Genomic DNA, 18,208 nt, shown 5'->3' with positions numbered 1-18,208 from the left:
ATAATACATACATTTAAAACATGGTCAATAAAATTACAGAGTTACAAGTGTGGTGTTGCTATGAGTTGTAACTGTACAAGATCTCATCTTCTTTGGATAATGAGTTATGAATAATTAGATTTGTTTGCCTTGGTTTTTTCATGCTTCATGGTCCAAAAAAGGCATCTAATATAAAATAGAATAATAGATTTCTTCACAACTATTTATATATTGAAATTCCTTAAACTTTGAATGTACCTATCATTTGGCATTTTCTTTAAGATATTTGGTTATATGTTAATAATTCGCTATACTTGCTTTCACACTTAAGAGTATACACACTGTGATCTGAAGACGCTACCTTATCTTTTTAGATTTAGTGATTAAAACAGCTATTACTCTGGGTAGATCTCATTGGTGATGTTGTAAATTAGTAACCCAGGCTGAATAAATTACAGCACTTGCCTGAATTATTGTGAGAAAACAGCTCATTGCCGAGCATATACAATGAAATAAGAGTATTTGAAGACTGAAAAAAAAAACAAAAAAAAAAACAAAACCTTGGGAGCATTCGGTCAACTCTCATAGGAGCCTTGCCAGGGGAAGGGTCTAGAGGTAAAGGGAGAGAAGCAAGAAGTCAGAGATAAGCAGGGGGAAATGTCGAGTAGCAGTGAGGCGTATGTATGTGGAGACAGACTCTTCTGAGAGAGTAAGGTCAAGAGGCAAGTTCTGGTAACATGAAGCAGAGGGCTGAAGAGACTGGCAACAACACTCCAAATACTAACAAAGCAAATTTTCATTGTGTTTCTCATTAACATGCTTCTTGGAAAAACCTAGTGGACTTTGATCAACACATAAAAGCATGAAATTTTGCAATGCTCTCAGAGTTTATCATATTGACAGTTTATAATATTAATATATGGACAAAATAGTGTGTATTTTACAGACTTTTGTTAAATTAAATTTGGAATAGATTGAAAAAATGTAGTAAATACTTTTTAGGTTTTTTTCTGCTTTTGTTTAAAAAAAGTATTTGGTACAGTGTCTCACTATGCAGCTTGGACTCATAGTGATCTTCCTTTCTTCAGCCTCCCCGGCATTGGGATTACAGGCCTGCGCTACCACACCAGGTCTTGGTGGCTGGCTCAGTGCACCTGTGGGCAGGGCTGTGGTGCTGGGGAACCCCAGTCCCTGTGCTTGCTAAGCAGGCACTTAGTCTGTTGAACTATCTTGCTGACCTGGTAAACACTTTTTAAATTGCAAAGCTGTATATCCTATACCTGAATAAAAAGTTGGTCCTCCAACTGGTACATATTTTGTTAGAAATGTAAGAAAATTGAATGCTAGTTCAGCTGTTATTAAAAGATGTTCCAGTTAAATCAAACATTTGTCAATAAATAAAATATTAATGTCTTTTATATTTATATCTTTTACCAAGTTCTGCTGAGTTCATCTCAAGGCTGTTAGGTTTTACTTTCCAAAGAACAATATTTTAAAATTACTTTGCTGCTACAAAATATGTAGGGCCCCTACTGACTGATGTATAAAGTCCTGATGACTGTTCTCTATCAAATTAAACACAGTTTCCTCTTTTATTCAAGTCTATATGCTTTTTATGTCAATCAATGCAGATTATCAGATATTCTCTTATTTACTTCTGTTCGTCATCTTACAACCAGTTCTAACCTGCCCTTAAAATGCTACCTGAAAATCATACTATCAGAAATAGTCTATTCTTATGGAACAAACATTTTGAAAACATTTATTAATTTCTGGTCTTTTTGCTAATTTCTAGGGAACATATGTTTCCTGAAAGTTAAGATATTTATGAATGCTTTACTTTTTGCTTCTGCTATACAATACAAGACAGAATATTGCAAATACTATGTTAATTTTTGAAGTATGAGAAATAAATGTGATTGACTCAAATGTTATAACTTAATTTAGTATAGCAGTTGTATGTCCTACTTAATTAATGTTTATTTTAATAATAAAGGACAAGTTATTTTAAAATACCCTGTGTTGAACTATACAGTAATTCAACTGTATAATTGGTTAAAATTATACTGTATAATTGTTGAAATGGTCCATTTTTTAACCTTCCATAATAGCAATCGTTTAAAAAATTTTCAAAACAAAAGTTTTCTTAAAGTCTATGTTTTCATACATAGCTTTTAACCTTTTGGAAACAGTTGCTATATGTTATGGTTTGTAACTAAATGTCCCTTCAATGTTTCATTCCATAATATGAACTTTTCTGATGTGGCCAATCTAGAGTATGTGATGCTGGAATAAAGGGTCTGTAATTAGCATATAAGTCTACTTATTCGTTTGGCAAGTTGGGTTAACAGTATGTGTGCTACATCCATGCTACAGTGGTTAGCTTGCATACAATATAAGGACAGAAAGAACCTTGTCTCCCCTTTGCTTTCTTGCTTGCTGTCATCTCTCCCATGAATGGCTGCCACTCTGCCAAGTTCCATCATGCCTTGGGGCCAACCAATTCTCAACTGAAATTCCCACAAGCTGAACTAAATGAATCTTTCCTCCTTAGCTTTGGGTATCAAGTTTTGTCTCAACAATGAGATTAGTAACAAAGAGTATGCATCTGAGAGTGGTGCAGTGACAAAATATTCAACACACATTTTTAAAGAAAAATCTGAGATAAATTAGAAGTTTACTCAAGCAAAAATAAGTTCCCATACCTTGGTAGCTTGCTACCCCGAAGTTATTTCATGATATACTACTCATCACCACACACACAGGTAATATCTAAAGGCAAAAATAAAGAAGTGAAATCCAGAAATTAACTAACTGGCTGTGGTTGTACTTTCCCATGTATGCAAAGGATTTACTCCACTGATGACCTAAAAGTGGCTGAAGTTTGAGGACTTTAATGTGCTGGGACTTGCTTGCTTAGTTATAAGGTCAGATTCAATTTCTGTTTATACCTCAAACTTGAGCATACAGGCCACAATTAGCCAAACTTTATCACCCAAGTGTTAGTTAGGCTTAAGTTCTAATTATCTTTCTTACTCTTATTTGCTGCAAATTGTGCATTTGTGATTTATTACATTGAAGAGTCATTTTTAGATGTATAATATGTTGAAAATGTTTAAGATTACATCTAAATCTTTAATTTTTGCTACTTTTTCAAGGACTCTGACATTCTGCAAATGTTGCAAAAATTAAGATTGTCATTAAAATAGGACTGAGACTTATTAATGTATAAATCTTATTTATCTATCTTTTCTTTTGTTTTCAAATACTATCACTCCCCGGTTATCAAGACTCCAAAAGATAATTTTTGGTCCTGTCTTTTTGCCTTCTCCTCTTTAAAATCTCAAGGTAAACCTTAGAATTGTCCATTATTCTTTTAATTTTATTCATAAATTTATTACTTCACAGTTTACTATGAAATATTGATGATGTGTCTATACTTTCCTTTTTAGTAATGTAATAATTCTAAAATTTTGAAGTATAAGTGTAGATGAGAAAAATACAAAAATTTTTTGGAACCATTAATTGTATTTTAGACAATATGACATCACATCTGCTTGCAGGCTTTTGTGAGTAACTTCCATTCTTTCCCTTTCATGAGTGGTAGGTTTTCTTGAAATTGATATGGAATCAACAATTTAATGGTTTGGAAAAGTATAATCATTCTCATCTAAAAGGCTACAAACAAGCAGCCTAAAGGTAGCAGGGTACTCCATTGTGTCATAGTTCTGCATTAATGTGGTGTTTCATTATATCATATATGCAAGTTAGCATCACTCTCTATGTGTGGTAGATCTGAGCAGGAGTTAGGAATTTTTATGTATTTGGGTTACAGGGTCTCACTACATAGCCCAGACTCATAGTGATTGTCCTGTTTTCAGCCTCCACAGCACTGTAATTTTAGGTGTGGGCCATCACTCCTGGTCTCAGGTGGCTGGCTCAGTATACCCAAGGAGGGGCTAACGTGGCCTGAGGTGCCAGGGATAGAACCATGGTCCCTGCACTTGCCTAAGCAGGACTTAGGCCAAGATAAGATATCTTGCTGGCCCATGAACAGTAGTTAGTTGTATATCTCTATGACAAAGAGACTGTCTCAGTTACTCTTCTTTCATTCCTGGGACAAATACCTGACAGCCAAAATGAAGGAAGGAAAGGTTTATTTAGATCACAGTTGCTAGAGATTTCAGTCCACACTCAGCTGGCTCCAAGGCAGAGTGGCACATAGCAGAGCGCAACCTTTCGCAGCAGCAGAAAAGAGCAAGAACAAAAATGGAGGAGTAGCACCAACTATAGCTACAGAGAGGAAGTCTTTCTCTTAAATTACATTCAGGCAATCCACCCCAGACTGGGGGAAGTACTCACAATCATAATCCCAGTGGATTATGGGTTAATCTCAAACTCTAGAAGTCCCCACCCCATGACTCCATTAGGCTTTGGGGGACAACTAGAAACAAACCATGACAGCAACTCATTGTTTGAAGTGGTTACTTCAATACAGGAACTATATTCACATGTGAGCAAAAAAGTCTATCTAATATGAATAAAAATACCATTTGCCTTTAAAAGGATATTTGTAAATATTTCAAATTAATTTCTGCTTATATTTCTATTTGTACCACTTGACAAACCTGAGTCGTTTGGCTATAACAACTGATAAGAAAACATAAAGAAATCTACCTAGAAATAAGAAAATTATAGAAGAATGGTCAAGTTGATACTAGGATTAAGTACAAGTCTCATTAACATTCTTTACTCATGCAAATTTGTCTCTTAGGAAAAGAATTTCTGATGCGACTAAGTGAACATGTGAGCTAATCTGGGAACTGAATTGAAGCAATATGAGAAATTTTGAGAAATTTCTCTGAATTGACTGTTTTCAAAAATGGAGGCATTTAAGAAGATAACCATTAAATTAACCAGTTCTAAATGATTTTGCTGCCTCAACTGTGCCTACTTTTGACATTTTGATAAAGGCCTAAATCTGGTTTCTCTGAATGTTTAAATATTTATATCCTGACATAGACATATTTAGAAATTATATCATTTTTAAAATGTATTTTATTTACTATGTGGTTGTCTTATATTTTCTGAGTATAAAGCCAAATAATTATTTTTGTATCTCCTGAATTATTAAGCTAAATAGTGTTTGCTCAGTCTCAAAAATACTTTTTATTCATTTTTTCCATTTAGTTGCCAAAAATGATAGTTGTGAGGATGAAGAGTTTTTGAGAAAACAGTTGAACAAATGTCAAAATTGCCCAAAGTGGTGAATCTGAGATGTGAAGGCACACCCGCCCCTCCCCTGAGACAGGGGAATAGTAGATGTAAAGGCTGAGTCCCAGTGGGCTTTACGTGAATATGAGAAAAGATCAGAGAAATGGCTGGATTATAATCTTATAAAATGTTTTACTTTTTATTTTCTTCTGAGAGAAATTATGACTTTAGAAATTTTTGAGAAAAATGCAAAAGGTTTTGAAATATTCATTTTGTGCCACTGTTTCTCTGATATACCACTGTGGAGAGTCTTGCAGATTAATTTTATTGTAGGCAGCTGTCTTGAGTCTTATTAAATGTTTAGGAGTATGCTTAGGCTTTAACTCAGTAGGTGCTTGTAATGTCTCAACTCACAGTTTGGACAAACAAACAAAAAAACATCTCCAGATATTGTCAACTGCTCCCTGCTTCAGGCAAACTGTAAACCACTAAGTATTTCATGTGAAGAAAATAAAATGTGGTGGTAAAATTCAAGAGGAGATATTTCAATTGCGAAATTTTTCAGTTTCAAGTAAAAAAAAAATCATGATGTTTAAGAAACAATAACCTAGATGGTCACAACGGGAAGTATCCTCTTGTGGGGGAAGTAGTCATGAAAAGACAAGATCATTGTGAAACATTTAATTGTGAAACGTTAGAACATCGCAGAAGCTATACACAAAGCTTTAAAAGATCTGAGGCTTTTGAGACAGAAAAAGAAGCTAATGTTGGATTGGCAAGAAGAACAAGATATACCTCTCTCCTATCTCTAGGTAAATTTATATGGTAAAATCAAAATTAACACCCCTGGAAATATTTATATGAGTAGTGCTATGTAGTCCTTAGGAAAGGAAGATGAAAACAAAGAGGTGAGTTTTAAGGAATCTTAGACAATGGACTCCTTGTGACCACACAGTCAGAGGAACGGTTGGGGACTTACCAATGTCTGTGAAGTAGCTTGTGTTGGGAGTGACATATACATGTGTGGGCATGAAGAACTGCATGAATGAAGGATAAGTGGGGAGGTAGGCCTGTCCGGAATGTAGAGTGTAGCTGGATGTTAAGAAGAGCTCTTCCTCTAAGTCATGATGGTGAAGCCACATCTGTCGGATACAGTGGGTAAAGAGCATTCGGTGCCATACCAGGAACTGAAGAGGACTGAAAGATCTCATACTACTTCTACTAATATTACTAAGAGTGTCGGTAATGTCGATAAAATATCTGTGTGGCTTCCTATGCACCACAAACAAGGCCTTTCATTATTTTCCTCAAGCTTCATAATAAGCATTTAGCCAACCAGGGCTTATCCATTGGAAAAAGGTACAATAATTTTTATATTCTTAAGTAAAATCACAGTTTTAATAATTTAAAAGAAAAGGTTGCATTATTGGAAAATTTCTTCCATTATCATGAAAATTTGATTAATTATAACCAATTAGAAGTGCATTTAGCATTAAGAACCACAACAACTCATACTATTAATATTTAACATGACAACTACAAGGCTATAAAATAAGATACAGAAGTTTTCGTCTTTGGCTTTATAAGCAAGAGGTCAAGGTTTAAATTAGCAGAATAAATTGATTTTAAGCTCCAGCTCTTTCAATAAAAGTTCTGCCTAATTAAATATAACAGCTACAGCTTTAGACAAATGTAAAACATTCAGTAGAAATTTTGATAAAAATGTATTTTCCACAAATTGGATGTAGCTGTGATGTGTAAAGTTGGAAAGAAATGTAATGAGCTGTTAACAGACATTTTTAACCAAGGAAATATGAATTGCATTTGGCCACATTTTCCATCTGTTAAAATGAGTTATACAAGACTGATAAAGCAGATTATGCAGTTTTCTGGCAAGAAGTTATATTAAATTAAATTATGTGTACCAGTATGAACAGCTACTCTTAAATTCCAGTGAACTGATTTGAAGATCATTTCTTTTCTCATCTCATATTAAAGGGAAATTGCTTTGTAGAGCTTAAATAGGAAAAGGATGCTCCAGAAAGAAGTCAGTCAATTGTGGTTGGCCTGCAGACCAAAACAACTTTGAAAAGCACAAAGTAAGACACAGAAAGAAAGAAGCATGAAAACTTTATAACTTTTTGGTTCATCCTGCCTTTAGTGTATTCAAGCATGCAAGCAAATTTCATTAACTGATACAGTTCTTCAGATCTAGTTTATTTAGTGTTTTTAATCCAGTCAAGTTGACCATCACAATTAATCACTACACATTGGTTAAAAATTTTAGCAATAGTAAAATGACTTTTATACCACACAATTTCTATAACAATTAACAAAAATGTCAATATATAGTGTTCAAATTTTGTGTGTGACAAGAATAGTGTTGTGCTAGTTGCTTTTAAATTAATTCATAATGCTGCATTTCTTTATAATCTTTTTATGCTCAAAATTTTACTAGATCACAATTTATTATATATATATATATATATATATATATACATGTATAAAACTATTTGATAAACGTAAAGACTTTTACCTGTAAAATGACATATTGTCTTATAGATGCTTGCAATTTAAGAAAGGGAATATAATTTATAACATGCCATAGGGGCCGGGGAGATGGCTTAGTGGAATAAGCGCTTCCCTGGCAAGCACAAGGACCTGAGTTCAATCCCCGGTTCCACAGGAGAAAAAAAAAAAATTGCTGTTTCATGATATATGTACTGATTTTATTAGGATGATTTACAAATGTTGTTCCAAATTGGACAGATTTTTACTCTCATCTGTAGGTAAAAGTGCCTATTCGCCAATCTGTTGTTAGTCCAACATATAAGAGTTTGAATATAATTTATTTAATTTGATTTCCAGTGAGCCCAAGATTGAGCATTTTTCCTAGGTATATTTGCCATCTTATTTCTTCTTACTGGATTGCTTATTCACCCTTTTTATCATTATCTCTGATTTTTAGACATTTTAGACAAGCATTAATATTAATATTTCAGTGTATATGAAGTAAATACATTTCTTTGAGGTTTTTTTTTTACCTATCCTACATTTTATTGTGCAGAATGACTTTTATTGTTTTGAACAACATATTTCTCATTTCTCTGGTGGCTTTTTGTTTCTGAATTCTGTTTCAAACTTTTGACTTGTTCTAAAGGGATAATCTTAATTTTTCTAATAGTAACCTTAAATTGGCTTTCTTAAACATAGCTCATTTAAAATTTTTGTTTTTGACGGTTTAGTAGGCTAATTCAGTTTTAACATATCAATAATAATAGTCTTTTTAGAAATTTTTTGATTCTACACTAGATTTTGAGACAAATTTAGATGAAAATTTCCTCTGACAACTTAATTTCAAGACTTGTAATAGTTTACATTTTCATTTTAAAGACACATCTCTATGTTTATGTATAACTAATATGAATTAATTTGTTACATTATTATATTTTAAATACTTATTTTGCATACAGCATCTCACAAATTCACTTTTCAGTTTTAGTGTTGATTTTGCTAATAGACTCACATAATTGGACTGCTAATTAAAAAATTGTTTTCATATAGGAAAAAGCTTCTCATGAGAACTACATTTGTGTTATTTATTTTTAGTGGCACTATGAACATGAGAGATGATGCTTCTTAGTAATTATAACTTGCCAGCTCTCAAGCAGAGCTATTTACCATGAGTAAATGTTGGCCCACACTGAAGTAATTTACATTTTTTAAATAACTTAGTTTTAACATAGACTCATTTTGAATATTTACCTCTTGTAGCAATGATTAAGACAGACTCATTCTTAATCTCAGGTAATATATTTTTACTATTTTGTCATTCATTATGTTTTCTCTGTACACTTATGTAAGATTTTTATATCAATGTATGAAATACGACATCTAATATTGATCATTATTAATTTTGAATATGAATAATCACTACAATTAAAAAGCAGATATTTGGGTTTATCTTGACTTGATTTAAGATCGCCTTTACATTTCAAAATCTGTGCTCTTTTTGGATGGAATTTAATCCTTTTGTATCTATGATTTTTGCTTATCTTTTCCATTTTGTTCTGTTATTTTTCTAGTTTTTTGCACACAGCATGGAAGCATATTCAGTATGCTTTAGCTTGCTATAACATTGCCTAAACTTTTACTAAAACTAGTAAGTATTTTAATGAGGTATCTAATTCTTATTATCTATTTGATCAATACCATTGTAAGAGTATTGAGAAAAACAACAAATATTGTAATATAAAAGTATTCACTAATCATTTTGACAAAATTCATTGTTTGATCATAATTTAGTATTCACTGATATACATGAAGAAAGTGTCTTTATCCACAAGCATGATATCTTTATCTGAATGATAACAGCCCCTTAAAGCTAATTTTCAATAGTAGATGTCAGATTTTATTCCATTTTTGCCATCAATCTCATTAATTTCTCTTGTATCTGAACACTGGCAATTAAATTTTTGAATTAACTTTGACAAATCTTTAGAGTTTATATGCTTTCATTTCTAAATTTCTAGCTTATTTGTGGTATATATGTTTTTACTTCTTGTATGAAGCTGGTACACATGCATAATACATCTTGATTTATTTTTATCTCCTTTCCCGCCTTTCCTCAGTCCTCTTTCCTCTCAATGGATAACCCTCCCATTTGATAGTGATCTATTCCTTGCTTACTATTACCTTTTGTTTTGTTCTTTATTTGTCATTTGAGTTCCTCACAGATGATAAACCATGCAGTGTTTAGATTTGTATCATTGATTTATTTCAATATTTTATGATCTTATGGTTCATTCATTTCACTACCAATCACACAAATTTATCTTTCTTTATGGCAAAGTAGTACTCTGTTGTGTGTAAATAACATGTTTTATTTTTCTCTTTCCATTTATTTGTTGATGGGCATGTAAGCTGATTACAAGAAGTAGCTATTGGGAGTTGTGGGGCTATAAACATGTGTATACATGTGTCACTGTGGTATGATGTCTTTAACTTCTTGGGGAAAATACTTAGATGAAGAATAGCAGGGTCAAAAGGAATTCCTAGTTTTAATTTTTTGAGGGAGTTCTATACTAGTTTTGATTGGCTCAAATAAAGGAACAGTCCATCTTACCTCAGAATGAGTGAGCAAGAAATCAAGTAATAGCAATTTCTGGGGAGACTTATAAAAGGAAAAAAGAATGCTTCTGCATTGCTGATTGAAAAGTAAACTAGTGTACTTCTGATTTGTAGTATTAGGATACATAAAGGCTAATAAGTATGAAGAAACAATTGACATGCACCAGTAAAAGCCACTCTTTTTTTTGCATTTGTGTTACTTTGGGGGAGTAGTTGCTTGTTTTACACATTTTCTATGTTGAGAAATACAAAGACACCTGTTATTGTGTAACTATCAAATACCACAGTTAACTACCTTGAGAGTTTCACTACACTAGTTTTTGGCAGAGTTTCACTTAAAAAAGTGGCTGTTTATTTTTTAAGCATTTTATAACATTATCTCATGACAGAAAATGAGCCAGCTGGGAATGCAATTAAAGTGGAAGCAACAGCTGACTAAATACTCAGAGAACTGCCTCCATCAGCCAACAATAAACAACCTCTGCTTCTTACAAAGTGTTCTAAAGTGTAAAGACACTTGATTGGCAATCATTAATGAAAAATAAGTGTAATGTCAAAGCAAACAAATTTTATTTTTTGAAATCACCAATGTAAAAAAACTAAGTTATAATTAGTGAAGCACATGTCAAACTTGCTGAGATTTATCTGCTTGCATTTGTCAAAGATGAGACCATCCCTAAAGATCTATAAAAATGTACAGATTTAAAAAAAATTATTCCATAAGTTTTTAAGAAATTAATGCAAGGCAAGTAGATATTATCAAAAAAGAACTTTAAAATATTCTTGTTACTACTATGAAAATAATAAAATTCCATAAGGAAATAGTTAGAAAATAACAATGATTATTGTACTGTGTATTTTGATCTTAAAAGCATGGGCAAAGTCATTTTGAGAAACATTAATGAAACAGCATTGTGAGAAGCTTTTTAATTTAATGATAAACATTATATTACATTAAAGACAGAGAATCAAATCAAGGCAAACTTTTAGGAACAAGAGGATATAGCACCTCACTGCATACTTAATTTTTTCATTTGACCCAACAGACATACTAAGAAAGTTATTTTATAGATTGGCTGAATTCATATTTTAAAGCATTAAACAAGATCATTATTTATTTAAGTACTAAAAACAGTTTGGAACTCAGTTGAGCCAATTTTCCTTAAGCATTTTTCCACAAATTGGAAGTGTAAATGGGAATAATACAAAGCCAGACTGATAATACATAAACTAAATGCACGAATACCACAATTATTCAAAAAACAATGACAGTATCATAAAGGTCGGTATCATAAAATGGTAATGTTGGCATTGTTATTTGTCCAGGATACCCATGTAACTTGTAACAAATATTATAATAATTGCAAATCTATATGCAGGATATAGAATGTTAGGCAAATACCTGTTAAGTAAACTTTCTTTTTTAAAAATGATATTTGTTAAAAAGAATATAAAAGTAATAGATATGACATTAGAAATAATAAGAAACATGACAAGGATTTTTAAAAGAATCATTCAGTAGCTATTAGTAAATCAGTAAGCAGATAATTTAATGCAAATAAATAATCTGAGGAACTTTTCAGCAGTGGATGTATACATGTATATGATATGTGATGCCTTGGACTAACAAGCAGAAGGTTTACTAAAACTAAAGCAATCAATATGCATTTAATAAATACTTATCAACTTTATAGCAGTAGAATTGACTTCTGTAATCCATGTAGGAATGATAAATTAAACAATGATCACCAAACATGCTTGTATCTTAATTTTTAGAATCTCAAGAGATTCTAATACTTTATATGGTAAAAGGATTTGTGTGGATAGATTAAGTTTAATTACTGATGTCAAGACAATATCCTAGACAGTCCACTGCCAGGTTTAGTGACTAACACCAATAAGCCCAGTATGCTGGAGGCTGAGGCAGGTGGATGACTGTGAGTTCTAGGACAGCCTGAGCCATATAGTGAATTTAAGGCCAACCTACATGATGGAGTGAGATTCTGTCTAAGAACAAAATAAAAGACCAAGCAAAACAAAGATATAGAATATCCTGGAGGGCCTAATGTAGTCATAATGGTTCCTATCCATTGTGGACGGAGGTTCAGAGTTATTGGCAAAGACTGGAGATGCTACATTACAACTTTGAATACCAAGCTGAGGCCAAGAATTAAGGAAATATAGGCAGCCCATAAGCACTGGCAAACACAAAAGCACAGATTCTTTCTCAAGTCTCGAAGAAGGACCCTGGCCCTAGAGAAACTTTAATGTTAAGATTTCTGATTTCAAAAACTGCAAAATTATCATGTCATTTTACATTTTTGGCAACTTACAACAGAAGCAGTAGAAATGTAATATAGCCAATAAAATAAAAAAATTGTAATTTTTCTATTTGAAATTTTAAAAGATCAAAGATTATGCTCAAGAAGGAAAACAATTACAAACCAAAACAAGCAAATAATTCAATTTTCTCACTTGTAAATTATGGCAATTAAAATAATTATCACTACCAAATATAAAATCCTATTTTTCTTGTTTTCCTTTTATTCAGACTCTGAAGAAAGGTGATTACTTTCTCTATTCACAATTTTTTAAATGTACCATCCAACATAAAAATATTGTTAAAATATTTTATTTTTATTTACTATTTAAAATTAGCTTCTTATAAAATACATGCCCTCAGTAAACATTTCTGAAATAAATCAAGATAGGAGAGGCTATAGCCCCATCAAGCAAAACCCAGGGAACCTGTCCTCTGCTCCAGTACATTTATTTCATCCGGCTTCCTTAAATTCTTGAGTGTAACTTTTATTCTTCTGGCTTTGGGGAACTTATTTATTGTTAAGTATCTATATCCTACAGACAAATTACTTTTCAAGTAAAAAATACAGACTATATATTTAATTAAAATTACAGTGTATCTCAACTTGTGCAGTAAACTTCAACTACCAGTGAAATTAATGAAATTATCATAGAGAGCAAAGTAATTTCATTGAGCTCAGGGATCATGTTAAAGTACATTTTCAATCTATATCTATATCTATATCTATATCTATATCTATATCTATATCTATATATATTACGGTAAAATAGAAACATATGCAATATACTATATAAATATTATTCATTTGAAACCAATTTGAATATACATTTATTTAAGAAAGGTAAAATATTTGGCTTAGAGAAGACAAGATTTTAGTAGAATAAATATTCAACTGTATTCAAAATTGTAGAGTTGTTTGAAGAATGAAGCTTCAAAATTATTTTGTGTTTCCTCCAAAAAGCAAGGTAGGTGATTAGGATAAGTTCCCAACCTGTACGAGCCCACCTGACAGCCTTCAGGGACTAATTGTCAGGTTTTAAGATTGACCTAAATGGTTTTATTTTCTCTTGAGTATCTGAGCACACACTCAAACTACTTCATATCATGGTACAATGGAAAGTTACTCTGTGGAATAGCTATCCATGCTCTTACCAACCCCTCCACCTCAAGTAAGACTTCTGTGTGAAAATAATATGGAAAGCACTGGAGATGAAGCCCCTGAGCAGAGTCCATGCTTAGCATTCCCAAGGCCTGCTGGGACAATCCCCAACAGGGGAAAAATATCAGGATTTTTCTGACTATTCAAAAAAGAGTAGTCACAAAAGAAAGAGCACAATTAAAGATCTGGACAGTCTTGCATAAAAGAAACTTGCCCCTTTGAAGTCTATTTTATCCTTTAGAAATTCTATATATAAGTCTCAGAAACTGTTACTTTTTTAAGGATCTTAAGAATATTAGAGCCCTGGGAAAGTAGCAGGATGTCAGAATAGATTGGTTTATTTATATGCTGTAAAGCTCTAAAGGTAAGCAATCCTGCAGGCTCTGAAATTTGAGCTCCTAATACCTGCTTAATAGTCTTCATAAAATGCTCCAGGACTTTTGATGGAAGAAATAAGTTTTCAAAGCATACTTGTTAATAGCGCTCAGGAAACAGTGTCCTTCAGCATGAGAGCTAAGAACAGAAAGAATGTCCTGTCTTACACAGCTCTCACACTTGCTTACTCATTCATACAAAGGTGTATGCCTCAGTCCCAGTCATTGCAAGCAGGACAATTGTGTAATTTTACTTCTTGATTCACAGGACCTCACATGAATTCTAATGTGTTTTGGATGAACTATAGCTGTGACTTACATTTAAGAGACATAGATTTTTGCTTCATTTTAATTAATTGCTTGCATTATCTTAAATAATAACACAAGTAATTAATACCTTAAACAATATTTTAAAATGTATATCAATGTATTGGTAATTCCATAATCTATACAGAATCCCCTGCAATACCATACTATAAGAGAAATCTAAGAGATGAAGAATTGGCAGATATCATTTGATCTCTTTTTTATAAGGACTTTCCCTACTACCTTGAGATCAAGATTATCTCCATTTCTCAGGAGGCATATACTTATTGTTAGCTAAATGTTAAGTCTTTATGAGACATAATAAATTTTGTCATGTTATATTGCATATTGTGATTATTATTGGTTAACCAAGAAAATACTCATTTGATTTTTAGAAAGTAAAAGTGAATTAAAATTTACAGCTGGAATTACAGTAACTGGTGAAGATTTAGCTTGTATAGTGTTAATGAAGGCTGTTGCTTTTTGGTGTTGTGGTTATTCTTTAAAATAAAAACATAGGGGCCGGGGAGATGGGTCAGTAAACGCAAGGATCTGAGTTCAATCCCCAGTTCTGCCAAAAATAAATAAATAAATAAATAAATAAATAAATAAATAAATATAAACATACAGTGAATGCTTAATATTTTTAAAAAGCTGATTATGGTAAGGAACTATATGTACCTGCCTTTTAAGTTGGAGTAGTTTTACTATCTTGAAAGGATTAATGGCATTGTGTCTTTTGCTGTAATAAACTTTTGAATTTAAAGAGTCACTGTATCTTTCATCATCTCCCTTCAATCAAATGTTTGGGGCAATTTCTTTTAAATAGAAACATAGTATGTCATCAGCGACCTGATGCACTAGACCTGGTGCCATACAACTTCTGGCTCTTCTAGGAAGAAATTGTGAAAGGTGAACAATTTGAACTGATTCAGGTATCAAAGCAGACACAAGAACACAATAAAAACAAAAGACATTCATGGAAGAGGATGTCCACAGCTTCTTTACAGTGTGACAAGAAAATGGGATAAGTTTGTTTTAAGCAAGGGGAAATATTTCAAGGAGGAGTAAGGGCAATTTGTCTTTTACTTTAATAAGCTTACTTAATTTAAACATCATTGTATTTGTTATCACATCTTATAAAGAGTAATGTAATATCTAGGAACTAATTAGATTTCACTAGCCCTTAAAACATTATTGAATTATAAAAAGTTAAATATTATAAGCATTTGCATGATAAAAGTTATCATATTTTTTCTTGTTTCACACACTAACCATTTATGTATTTGGTACAGGGTTCTACTACATAGCTTGAGCTCATAGTGATCCTCTTATTTCAGTTTCCCCAGTGCTGGGATTATAGACATGAACCATCACACTGGGTCTTGGTGGCTGACTAGGTGCACTTGGGGCAAGATCAGCATGACATATGGTGCTAGGGATCAAACCCAGGTCTTTGTGCTAGCCAGGTAGGCACTTAGTTTGCTGAGCTATCTCCATGGACCCAAACCAGTCATTTAAATGAGATACCAACTAAATAAAATTTAAAAGTGTGAACATTTGTAAATTTTGAATAAAAAAAATGCTCAAGAATTTACATTGTTTTAGAGTAAGGAACAATAATATGCAATTTTATGTTGACTTCATATTCATAAGTGAAATTTATAAGGCCAAGTGGAATATTTATTTAAGTTACTTATTTATTTGATACAGAGTCTTGATATTCAGTTCTGATTTGTAGTGATCTTCCTGTCTCAGCATCCTCAGTGCTGGTATTACAGGCGTGCACCACCATGCCTGGTTTTGGGGCCAGCACAGCATATCATACCAAGGATCAAAACCGGGTCCTTGCATTTGCCAGGCATAAACTTAGACTACTGAGCTATCTCCCTAGCCCAGGAAAATGTATTTAAAAATCTCTTGATTCTCTGTTTCTGAGAAGACATAATGTATAAAATTGTAGGATTAAGTAGAAGAAACAGAATTAGATATGAAATATAATAAATGGTAACTCTTTGCTTAAATGACGAACATTGTCACTCTTTTACTCAAATTATACTTTAAGATTGACAGTGCTAGTTGACATACAACTATGATAAGGAAAGCCTACAAGCAAAAACTAATGTTCTGATATGACACATAAATATTTACTTTGCAATATTCATGGACCAATAATTATATACCAGCATATAAATCTCCTCTCACCCAAATTCTGAAAGATCTACTAGAAAACATGAGCAAAATATTTATTGAAACACTCTTTTTGTTGATATTAATTGGAAGTAATCGCTTCATCTATAAAGAAGAATTGTGTATGGAACATTATTTAGTAAGGAATAATAAGTTAAATATATGCATGACAATAAAGTTGCAATAGATATGGAATAATACTATCTGAAATAATTAAACAATATTTTGAGTATACATGCTTCTCTATGTGCAATTCACTTAAATTAAAATTGTGTGACATTTCTGTAATATTATACACAAAAGATGCATTAAGATTTTTTACTTATATGTGTGAATAAATTATTTAATAAAGAAAAAAACAACCTCATATGTTATATAGAATTTAATGAAAAATTCACCTACTGAGATGGCTCTTGAATAATTTACAAACATAATTTCCATTTATAGAAAAAGTGACATATATTAATATAAATATATTAATTTATAAAATTTGCTTATTAGATGCCTCAAATGTGTTACATCTTATGTTGATATGGAAGAATACAGTAGTGAATCACAGAGAAAAGCTCATTGCTTGTTAGAATTTAAGTACAAAGCCTAGAATCACCAAAATATAAAATCTAAATAATAAAACTCAAAATACTAAGAACATTCCATGAATATTAGTTAATAAGTTTTCATATATCAATGTTTGAAAATTATAGTTAATATAAAATTTTGAAAGATTCAAATGGAAAATATAAGGTATTATTTATGAAAACATTATAGACATCATGGATGTAAAAAATCATGAGTAGCAGATTATATTAAGGTAAACCTCAATATGAATCCTGAGAAATATTTTGTACATATTTTTTAATGTTTGAATATACAATGATTCTCCTTTTATTGATAGCACATAAATAATATATATTTAAAAGGTTGAACTGACAAATCTGTGATAAACTCTGAGGATTTCAGTTTACTAGATTGAGTTGTTAAAATTCAAGGAAAATTGTTAAATGCAAAATGTAGAAATTTAACACCAAGTTTTAAAAGTCAGCCTGAGATCTTCATAAACTAAAATCAATTCAAAGAGGATTACTTCCCATTGAGCATTTTAAGCCATTGAGTTGGCACTTCACAGAAAATAAGATGGGCATTTATAATGCCCTTGTAAAAGGAATTATGACAAACATTTCCTACTTTTTAATTCTTTGAAGTTTAAAAACTTCACAGTAAATGAAAAATAATTGTAAGAGTTCTTTGTAACTGTGTATGTAACAACAAAACACAAACATTTTAGAAGAAGCTACATCAGTGATTTTGCTGTGTCAGCATAAGGCATTGACTCAATAATGGTAAGGTTAATATTTGCAATACATCTTCAAATTGGCAAAACTATTGAGCAATAGAGTCATAATTTAAAAAGAACAAGTTCAAATATTATGTAAAACTACATCCTAATGAATCAATTCAAGCACCCTGAAGCTAAATTATGACTATTGACTAGGGGTATGATTTATTGGAGATAAAAAGAGGAAATGTTATTTT

General features: G+C 31.9%; 1 pseudogene; it reads right to left on the bottom strand.

Annotated features, from left to right (window-relative positions):
• LOC101583023 overlaps nucleotides 1-6,335 on the bottom strand; it is a 124,103-nt pseudogene extending 117,768 nt beyond the window's left edge.
• Nucleotides 6,336-18,208: the final 11,873 nt, after the last annotated feature.

This window comes from Octodon degus, unplaced genomic scaffold, assembly GCF_000260255.1.
Source record: "Octodon degus isolate 3935 unplaced genomic scaffold, OctDeg1.0 scaffold00097, whole genome shotgun sequence".
In the NCBI taxonomy this organism is placed as follows: domain Eukaryota; kingdom Metazoa; phylum Chordata; class Mammalia; order Rodentia; family Octodontidae; genus Octodon; species Octodon degus.
This window is presented reverse-complemented; position numbering and strand designations above follow the sequence as displayed.